Here is a 10,989-nt window from a genome sequence, read left to right on the forward strand (position 1 = left end):
GAAATATTTAGTTTCTTTCTCATTTTATTTTCTTTATATTCCATAGTATCGCTCTCTCTGCGTATATGTGTACTTAAAGAATTATTTATTTAATTTTATTTATCATTATGATTATTTTTTAAATTTGCTATAGGGCACGTGTGCTCACAGAAAGAGACAGCGAGAATGAGGGTGAGGGGAAGTGAGAAAGCAAGTTGCCAGGTCTGGGACTTAAACCATGACTGGCCATGTGCCTTCACCACCACACCATCTGCTCCTCCCTCCACGGTTATATTTTCATGACTACTGTGGGGATTGCATTTTTAAGTTATAACACTCTAGTTTGAGTTTATGCTATCTTAACTTCAATTGAAAAAAAAAATACCCACTCGTTTACAGCTCCATTTCCACCTTTTTCAGTTGTTGATTCAGAAAATCATCTCTTTATACAGGGTGTGTTTAAAAACACAAACTAGTAAATTTTTTTTTTTTTTTTTGAGAGGTTTTCGCTATAGGGTGTGTGCGCTCGCCAGCCAGACAGAGACATAGAGACAGAAAGCGAGAAATCACCCCCCAGGGGGTATGGTCATGCTGCAATCCCTTCTCCTCCATTCTCCTCTTGGGATCTTGGGCATGCACGCACACGCACCCGGCGTGAGTTTCAAGCCACCGGGTCCGGGACGCGAACCACGGTTGACTACGTGGGAATCCAGCGACATAGCCATTAACGCTAACTGCTGGTTCCCCAAACTAGTAAGATTTTTAAAAAAGAATTATTTTAACTTATTTATTTATTTATTTTTGAGATGTTTTTGCTGTAGGGTGCGTGTGCTCACCAGAAAGAAAGAGAGAGACAGACAGACAGAATGCAAGAAATTACCCCCCCGGGGGGGAGGGCCATGCCACAATCCCTTCTCCTCCATTCCCCTCTTAGGCATGCATGCATATGCGCCTGGTCTGAGTTTAAGCCACCAGGTCCAGGACCCAAACCACAGTCTACTATATGGGAGGCCAGTGACATAGCGATTATACCACTTGCTGGTCCTTTTTTCAAATTTATTTTTAATTTAACCAGATAGGGACAGAATGAGAGAGAGAGAGAAAGAAGGAAAAAGAGAGAGAGAGAATGAGAAAACAAGCCACCAGGTCCAGGACTTAAACCGTGGTCAGCCGTGTGGGAGTCCAGCGCCCTCAACCACCATGCTACCTGCCAGCCCTCTAATAATTGTTTTTAAAAATACATTATTCCCGAGGCCAGCAGGTGACATGGTGGTTAAGGTGTTGGACTCCCACACAGCCAAGCGTAATTTGAGTCCCAACTTGGTGGCTTGAAAAATCACAGTGGGCACTTGCGTCCACTTGTCCAAAATCCTGAGAAGAGAATAGAGAAGAAGGGATTGTGGCATAGCCATCTCTCCTAGGCGATGACTTCTCACTTTCCTTCTCTCTGTCTCTCTTTGGCGACAGCATGCACCTCATGGCAGAAATCTATAAAAATATATAAATAAATAATTTTCTTAAATTATGTAGAAAATAAAATGTACTATTGGCTTGTGAGAAGTCTTGATGCATTTTTATATAGAAAAACATAGAAAAATACAACATGACTTTAAAAAATTTTTTTTTTACTTAATTTTATTCTTTGACATTATTTTATGGAAGTTGGACAGAGAGAGAGAAGGAAATTAGGATCAGCAGTTGGTGTAATGGCTAAGTTGCTGGACTCCCATGTAGTCACAGTTAGAGTCCCGAACCTGGTGGCTTAAACTCACACCGGGTGCATGTGTGTGTGTGCCCAGGATCCTGAGAGGAGAATAGAGGAGAAGGGATTGTGGCGTGGCCCTCCCCCCTGTGGGGGTGATTTCTCACCTTCTGTCTCTCTGTCTCTGTCTGTCTTTCTGGTGAGCGCAAGTATCCTACAGCAAAAACTTCTCAAATAAATAAATAAATAAATAAATAAAAATAAATAAAAAGAGAAAGAAATTGAGAAAGTAAGTTGCCAGGTCCAGGACCCAAACCATGGTCAGCCATGTGGGAGTCCAGCCACCGAAACTACCACGCCACCTGCTGGCCCCCATCATGACTTTTTAAATGACCCAATGTAATAAAAGTTTGAATAATATTAGCCTTTAAAATTGTCCATATATTTATCTCCATCATCACCTTTATTTTCTCTTGTGGCTCTGAGTCACTGCCTAATGTCCTTTTATTTCAACGTGCAGAAGTCCCCTGAGCATTTCTTACAGGGCAATTTAATTGATACAACAGCTCTCAGTTTTTGTTTGTTTGGGAAGGTCTTAACTTCATCCTCAGTTTTGAGAGACAGTTTTGTCACATACTAGATTCGTGGTTGACAGTTTTTAAAATTTTCCCCTACCACTTTAAATACATGATCCCAACGCTTTCTGGCCTCCCAAGTCTCTGATGAGAAATTTGCTGGTAATCTTACTGAGGATTTCTTATGTGTGATGAGTTGTTTCTCTCTTGTTAATTTCAAAATTCTTTCTTTGTCTTTTGACAGTTTGAGTATAACTTTTTTTTTTTTTTTGAAGAGGTTTTTGCTATAGGGTGAGTACGCTTGCTAGAAAGACAGAGAGAGAGAGAGATAGAAAGTGAGAAATCACTCCCCAGGGCGGATGGCCATGCTGCAATCCCTTCTCCTTCATTCCCCTCTCTGGGTCTTGGGCACGCACGCACACATGCCTAGCATGAGTTTAAGCCACCAGGTCCGGGACTCGAACCACGGTCGACTACATGGGAGTCCAGCAACATAGCCATTATGCCAACTGCTGGTTCCAAGTATAACATGTTTTATTGTAGATCATTTTGAGTTCACCCTCCTTGGAGTTTGCTGAACTTCTTAGATGTTTATATTCATGTATTTCTTCAAATTTGGGAAACTTTCAGCCATTATTTTGCAAATGTTTTCTCTGACACTCTATCTCTCCTAGAAATCTTGTAATGTGCATGCTAATCTGTTTGATGGTGTTCCACAAGTCCCTTAGACTCTGGTCACTTTTCTCCAATCTTTTTAATTTCTGTTACTTAGAATTGATCATTCAGTCATCCTCATTTCAAGTTCACTGATTCTTTTCTTCATCTTCCTCCTCCTCCTCTTCTTCTTCTCCTTCTTTAATGTTTGTTTGTTTGCCATAGGGCATGTGCATTTGCCAGAGAGACAGACAGAGAGGGAAAGTGAGAAATCGCCCCCTAAGGGAGGGCCATTGCTGCAATCCCTTCTCCTCCATTCTCCTCTCAGGGTTTTGGGCATGCATGCACATGTGCCTGGGATTTGAATTGCGGTTGTCCATGTGGGAGCCTCGCATCTTAACTACCACAACACCTATTGGCACTGATTCATTTCTCTTCTTATTCAGATCTGTCTTTCAATTCCTGTAAGTGAATTTTTCATTTTAGTTATTTTACTCTTTTTCAGCTCCAGAATTTTCTTTGATTTTTTTTAGATTGTATATCTCTTAGTATTTCCATTCTAGTCATACATCATTTTCTTGACTTTCCCCATGTGTTCTTTTAGTTATTTAAACTTTCTTTTAGTTATTTAAACTTTTTTTTTTTTTTTTTGGTTTTGTCATAGGGTGCATGTGCTTGCCAGAGAGGAGAGAGACAGAGAGATAATGAGAAATCATCCTCAGGGGAATGGCCATGTCATGATCCCTTTTCTTCCATTCTCCTCTTGGGATTTTGGGCATGCATACACATGCTCTTGGTGTGATTTTCAAGCCACTGGGTCTAGGACTTGAACTGCAGTAAGGCATGTGGGAGTCTAGGGCTTTAACCACCACACTACGTGCTGGCCCCTATTTAAACATCATTAACATAGTTGTTTTAAAGTTTTTGTCTGGTAGATTTGCTATAGTGCCTTTTTCAGAGATTGTTTCTACTGGTTTATTTCTTTTTCTTTGAGTAAACTATACTTCTTTGCATATCTTGTAATATTTTTGTTGAAATTCGAATATTTGAATCTAATAATTTATCTCTGGAAATGAGAATCTCCTTTCTCCAGGGTTTGCTGTGTTTTGTTTTTGTTTTTGTTTTTAATTTGTCAGAGAGAATGGGAAAACAACTCACGCCCCCATAGGGCAAGGTAACACTGCAATCCCTTCTCCATTTCGCCCTCTTTGTGAGATTTTGGGCATGTATGCATGCACATGCACCTGGTGTGTTTTCCAAGTTGCTGGGTTCAGGGCTCAAACTGCACAGTCTACTTGTGGGAAACAGCTGCCTTAACCACCAGGCCATGGAGCTGGCCCATTTGTTTGATAACCTTGGCTATCTCTGTGCTGAGAACAAGTAGGGTGTGCAACTTAAGGTCTTTTTTGGTCTTTAATGAGCCTATACCTTTCCTAGGCATGCATAGTGATTTTCTAACTTCTCCCATGTTTGCAGTTGCTTTTGAATGTTATAGTTTTTAAAGTCTGGGTCCCAAAAGGGGAAAAGGAAATATGAAGTGGGGTAGGAATTCACTAATATATATATATGTGTGTGTGTGTGTGTGTGTGTGTGTGTGTGTGTGTGTGTGTGTATTTAACCTCATGGCATCTCTTTTGTATTAACTTCAAGGTAAAATTAAATAATTTCTTAGTTTTATAGACTAATTTTTAGAAGTTCTCTGATGAGATCCTTGTTTTTACCTAAATGCATGCAGCAGGCATGTCTGAGGCCAGGGAGCCAAGTACCTATGTACAATCTCCTGGAGAGAAGTCAAGTTGGTGTTTTGTTTGTAGGTTTTTGTATCTAGGAGGCACTAGATTACTTTTAAATAATTTGCTTCTTCCTAGGTTCTTTAGTTGGAAGTACTATGTACATACAATCCCCAGGTCCCTCTTTCATAAAGATGTTTATCTACGTTCCTTCGCAAGTGCTGCATTGCCTGCTATTCAGATCAGATCGTAGCTGACCTAAAAAGATCAGATCCTTTTACTCTCACTTGCCATTTTATATTCGAATCATAGTGGAGATACTTCAGGAGATTGGAAGTAACTTGTCCTGACCCAGTCACTTGTCTAAAGTCTGGAGAACTGCAGCTTTCCCATTTAGTGTGTCAAAGGCTAATTACATTAACACAGTAAAAAAAAAAAATCATTTATATCTCAGGAAGTCAACCGCTGGCCATAGGATGACCAACCATCCTGTTTTGTCTGGAACTGTTCAGGTTTACCCAGCAAACCTAGACAACTGGTCACCCTATTTGGCCTAGAAGTATTTTCTGCTGTTCTTTATTGAAGCCTACTAATTCTTCCAGATGTGAGGGTAGTAGGTGACTTTACTAACCCTGCATATTCATGTTCTTGCTGAATTTATTAACATCCGTGGACTGCTGGCATTGCAAGCAAGAAGGGGGGTGAGAGATCGTGCACTACAATAATCTCATTTTACAGATGAGTACAATCTCAATTGCATTGGCAAGTTTTAACCATCTTCGTTCCACTCTGGCTGCTATAGTACCAGATTTCTGCAATGTCTTCAAACATCTTTTTTCCCCACTAATTAAAAACAAACGATTATGTGGGAACATCAGCTACAGTAACAGGAAAAAGTAGCATTTGGTTAGCTTTAAATTGTCCAATAATCTTTCTCTAATGCCTCTATTTGCGTCATAGGCAGTTTAACTTCCCTGGTGTCTAAAGTTCAATGTCTCTCGTGGATTACTCATACTATCTGAGAGTGAAATAAATACAGTCAGGTTAATTAGCATCAATTTTAATAAGATCCCAATGTAATTTTACACAGTGCTTCCTGGGAAGAAAGAAATTAAACTTGATAATTGAGATGATGGGGATCTAAAATAGAAGCTATGCACAAAAGAAAGAAAATAAATACAGAAAATGGAGAAAAATATTGTGTATATTTGTGTGATGTATGGCTAACTCTTTCTTTTCAGAATCACACAATGGCCTTTGTTATTCTGTGTCCAAAGGATGTCAGAGTCTTGGTTCTCAAGCAAACAGAGTGATCTGCGGGCTTGTTGAGAATTCTAATACCTGGATCCCATACTTAGCCATTCTATTCTGTAGGTCTGGAGTGGGGCCCAGGAATCCCTGTTTTTAATAAACTGCAAAAGTGATCCAGAGGCAATTGGTCAGTGGGGTGATGTCCGCAGACCACTGAGCTAGGCTATTTGAAGAGGCTTTCTTAGTTTTCACTTTGGGAAAAAAAAAATAGTTTGTGATGGTAGATATCAACATCCTTTCTCCAAAGTGAAGAACACTGAAGGAGGTAGAGTCATATTTTAATGTAAAAACATGACAGAATGAGAATTTATACCTTGCAGTTTCATCTTGAAGACTTTAAAGTTCTGAAATAAGAACTGCTCTAAAGTGCAAGAGTGAATTCCTACAGAAGTTATGTGGGACTTTGCAAACCATTTTGTACATTCTGCACTGAACATGAGAGAAGAGATTGAGTAGCAGGTGTCTGTTAGAAACTGCCTGGAGATGGGACTAGCAGATGGCGTAGTGGTTATATTGCTGGACTCCCACGTAGCTGATAGTGGTTTGAGTCCTGGACCCGGTGGCTTAAAACCTTATGCTGGACATGTGTGTGTGTGCATGCCCAAGATCCTGAGAGGAAAATGGAGGAGAAGGGATTGCAGCATGACCATGCCTCCTCTGGGGTGATTTCTTGCTTTCTGTCTCTCTCTCTCTTTCTCTGGTGAGCTCATACCCCCATGTAGCAAAAATAACGCTCTTTAAAAAAAAAAGAAAATAAACTGCCTGGAGTCCAGCATGTTTCAACCCTAGACTGACTTGTCTTGTAAAAATGAACTAACTCTTGGACTGGCATATGGTGTGGTGGTTCAGAAGCTAGACTCCCACATGGCCAACCGTGGTTCAAGTCCCAGTTGGTGGCTTGCTTTCTCACTTTCCCTTTCTCTCTCTCTGTCTCTTTCTGGTCAAATAGAATAAATAAATAAGTAATCAAATAATTCCTTTTTCTTAAGGAAAAAAAAGATCGGGACCAGCAGTTAGTGTAATGGCTATGTCACTAGACTCCCACATAGTTGACCGTGGTTCGAGTCCTGGACCTGGTGGCTTAAGCTCACGCCGGGCGCGTGTGCGTGTGTGCCCAAGATCCCAAGAGGAGAATGGAGGGGAAGGGATTGCAGCGTGGCCATCCCTCCTGGGGGGTGATTTCTCGCTTTCTATCTCTCTATCTCTCTCTGTCTGTCTGGCGAGCGCGCACGCACCCTATAGCACAAACCTCTCCAAAAAAAAAAAAGAGATTATTCTACCCTAATTGAGTGGAGAAAAATATGGCCAAAGTCTCTTGTTGGTTATCTAAGATGGAAGTACTTCTTATTAAGAGTATGTTTATGTGGCCATGTACAAATACACACATACCCTGAAAAATCCTCTGGGAAACTAACACAAGGCCTCAAGTTCTTAATTAGCAAAGTGGATTCCCCAGCCCTGTCACTTAATGGTATAGCGGGAGACGAGCTTGACGATTAATTGGATGAGTTGTAGAACTGGAATCCTGACCACTTGTGGTCATTAAAGATCCCAGGGTATTTTCCTTATGGCAGGTGGAGTCCTGGATGAATTCCAACTCTGATAATTAAATTACATTCTGCCCAGCTTCCCTGTACACTTTCAATTGGACTCTGTTCCCTTTCTGTCTTTAATTTAAGTGGACTTGTACATGAATAGAGAACCACTGGTTCTAAAGGTTCTAAAGACGCTTGCAATATAGCAACAATGTAACAACATACCCTAACTTAACAGAATGAGTTTCACAAGCTAGCAGCCCATAGGCACATTGTGTACAATGGGGAAATTGCTGGGTCTGAGATCTAAAGAGACACTGAGGTACCACTCCTAAAAATTAAGCCTGTTCAGTGTTTCAGAATAAAATTAAAAGTATATATCTTTTTAGTTTTTTTATTTTCTTTTGTTTTAAAGAGTTTTTTCTTGCCTTAGAGTGCATAAACTTGCTGGAGAGAGAGAGACAGACACAGTAAGAGGGAAAGCGGGAAATCACCCCCCCAGGAGGGATGGCCACACAATCTCTTCTCCTCCATTCTCCTCATAGGATCCTGAACACATGCACACTCACTGGGTGTGATTTTCAAGCCATTGGATCCGGGACTAGACTCGTGGTCGGCCATGTGGGAGTCCAGTGATGTAATCACCACTCCATCTACTGACCCCATATTTTAAAACTTTGGAGTTTTCTTTTTTTTCCTGTTCTTTATATGGAAGATGACTTTTTAAAAACAAGGTAATTAATGATCGTACCAAATCCAGATGCTTAAAAATAATAAGAAAACAAAATTAAAAAAAGAAATAAGAAAGCACCAGAACCCTACCCTGCACCCCATCCCATTCCACTCTATTACCTTTAGTTACTAGAAGAGGAATAAGAAGAGTGAAACATACTGGGAATTACTTTTTTTAAATTCCTTTTGTTATTATTATTTTAAAATTTGACCAGACAGAGAGAGAGAGAGAGAAAGAGAGAGAGAGAAAGAGAGAGAGAAAGAGAAAGGGAGAGAGAGAGAGAGAGATAGAGAGAGAGAGAGAGAGAGAGAGAGAGAGAGAAAGAGAGAGAGAAAGAGAAAGGGAGAGAGAGAGAGAGGGAGAGAGAGAGAGAGAAAGGGAAAGCAAGAAAGCATGCCACCAGGTCCAGGACTTGAACCATGGTTGATGATGTGGGACTCCAGTGCCGTTCACCCCCACATCACCTGCCAGCCCCCTATACTGGGAATTAATCTGATGACTTGAAATTTGTTGGTGCAGATTTGACCTCATATGTCTTTATTATAAACTCTTATTCTGCTTCTAATCTATGGTTTTCCAAAATGGGGAAAATTTGGAGGGCAAAGTGCTTTCTCTTGACATTTATATTTTGTCAGTTATCACAAATTAGCTGACTGTATGGTTTGAGTCTTGGCCCAGTGGCTTGAACAATCATGCAGTGTGCATGTGCATGTGTACCCGAAATCCTGTGGGGAGAATGGAGGACATGGGATCATGGTGTGGCCATTCACTCTAAGGGCGTGTGTGTGTGTGTGTGATTTCTTCCTTTCTTTCTTTTTTTTTGGGGAGGGGGAAGTTTTTGCTATAGGGCATGTGCAATCACCAGAAAGATGGAGAGAGACAGAGAGACAGAAAGCTAGAAATCAGCCCTGGGGGGATGGCCACGTTGCAATCCCTTCTCCTCCATTCTCCTCTCCGGATCTTGGGGGCACACACACATGTACCCAGCGTGAGTTTAAGCCACCAGGTCTGGAACTTGAACCATAGTCGACTACATGAGAGTCCAGCGACATAGCCATTATGCCAACTGCTAGTCCCGGGTGTGTGTGTGTGTGTGTGTGTGATTCTTACCTGCTTATTTTTATTTGATTTCTCTCAAAATCAAATAAAAACATTGCCTTGCTTCAATTGGATTAATGAAAAAAATCAAATACAAAAATCAGAAGACACTCTGATTTTCATTGTAAGGAAGCTGGTATTATTGCCTGGATTAATGTGAGGAAGTTCTTTGAAAAAATATTAAGAATGTTTGTTAAAATGTTTTAAGTATAAATATATTACTGTGATGAAAAAAGGTGGTATTTTGTCATTAGAAGGTCTTTAAAAATAGGGAAAATTCTCAGAAATGGGTGACTTGGGAATAAATCTGTTCTATGCTTGAAATAAAATAAGTAGGGATCAGTAGATGGCATAATGGTTACGTTGCTGGACTCCCAAGTAGTCTACTGTGGTTCGAGTCCCTAACCCAGCGTCTTAAAACACGCTGAGTGCATACGCATATGTGCCCAAAATCCCAAGAAGAGAATAGAGGAGAAGGATTATGGTGCGGCCATCCCCCCGGCCCCAGGGGAGGGAGTGAGAGGGTAGTGATTTTTTGCTTTCTGTCTCTCTGGGTTTCTCTGGTGAGCACTATAGCAAAATAAAATCTCTTTTAAAAATTTTAAAAATCTCTTTAAAAAAATAAAATAATTATAGGTAGTGATTGTTTGCTTGTTTATTTTAATAGTAATTTTTTCCAGGGTTTGATATGTTTTATTGAAGCAAAATTCCAACCAAAGTGGGTTTTTGATTTACAACATTTTATGTTTGTGAGGACTGCCTATCCCACTTGAACCCACGTGAAAATAGCTAGTTAGCCTGTTCATGTATTTTCTTATTTTCAGTTTATGTACTAAAATGATTTTTGATTCACATTCATACAAATTCCAATATTGTAAATGACAAACGCTCCCTTACCCAGCCTTTAATTAAATATACAGTTTCAAAACATATACTTTAAATTGATTTAATTTTGAAGTGTAATCCAGAGAGACTGAAAACTAAACATTTCAGGTCCCGTACCAAACAGTACAATACTCAAAGGCCTTCAGGATCTCTCGACTGATTTACGTTAATTAGAGAATGATTTTTGATGTGGTAAAAGAAATGTGTTCATCTCCAATGACAATTTCGAACTCCTATCGGCCAACCCTGTGAGGAGGAGGCCACAAAGCACCATCTTCTTCGGTAAGTTCACTGTCATCAATAATTCTCCTCAGTTCTTCCATTACACTCTTGTGTACACAAGCCTCTTTTTGGATCATGACGTCATTTTTGGAATTGCTGTTGTTGGGATATCTAAGCTTTCCTTCTGGCCGAAACTCGAACTCCAGAAACTTGTGTCCAAACTTGCCCTTGTGCCCTACATGGTAGCGCAGGAAGAAATCGCTAGCCATAGCCATATTTGTCCCCAGGAAGCCCCTAAATGGTAGATTTTTTAAATGCCTGAAGAAAAAGAAAAAGGAATAAATACTGCATTAGTTTGTGCTGTTCTTATGGAGATTTAAAATGACTTAATGGGATTGTGGCTTTGTGTGGCTAATTGAAATCTCCTTTTCCAATAGAGGCTTCTCTATAACGAAATTAAAGAAGATCTATATTCACAACATCAAAAGAATGAGATATAGGCCATAGTCTATTGGGAGAATTTCCACATTATAATCTGGCAGCAGGGTCTGTCTTTCTAAGGGTA

At 40.2% G+C, this 10,989-nt stretch overlaps 1 pseudogene; it reads right to left on the bottom strand.

Moving 5' to 3' along the window:
* Positions 1–10,253: 10,253 nt before the first annotated feature.
* On the bottom strand, positions 10,254–10,699 carry LOC102492218 (protein mago nashi homolog 2 pseudogene; annotated as a pseudogene).
* Positions 10,700–10,989: the final 290 nt, after the last annotated feature.

Source organism: Tupaia chinensis, unplaced genomic scaffold (assembly GCF_000334495.1).
Source record: "Tupaia chinensis unplaced genomic scaffold, TupChi_1.0 Scaffold000086_1, whole genome shotgun sequence".
NCBI classification, from domain to species: Eukaryota; Metazoa; Chordata; class Mammalia; order Scandentia; family Tupaiidae; genus Tupaia; species Tupaia belangeri.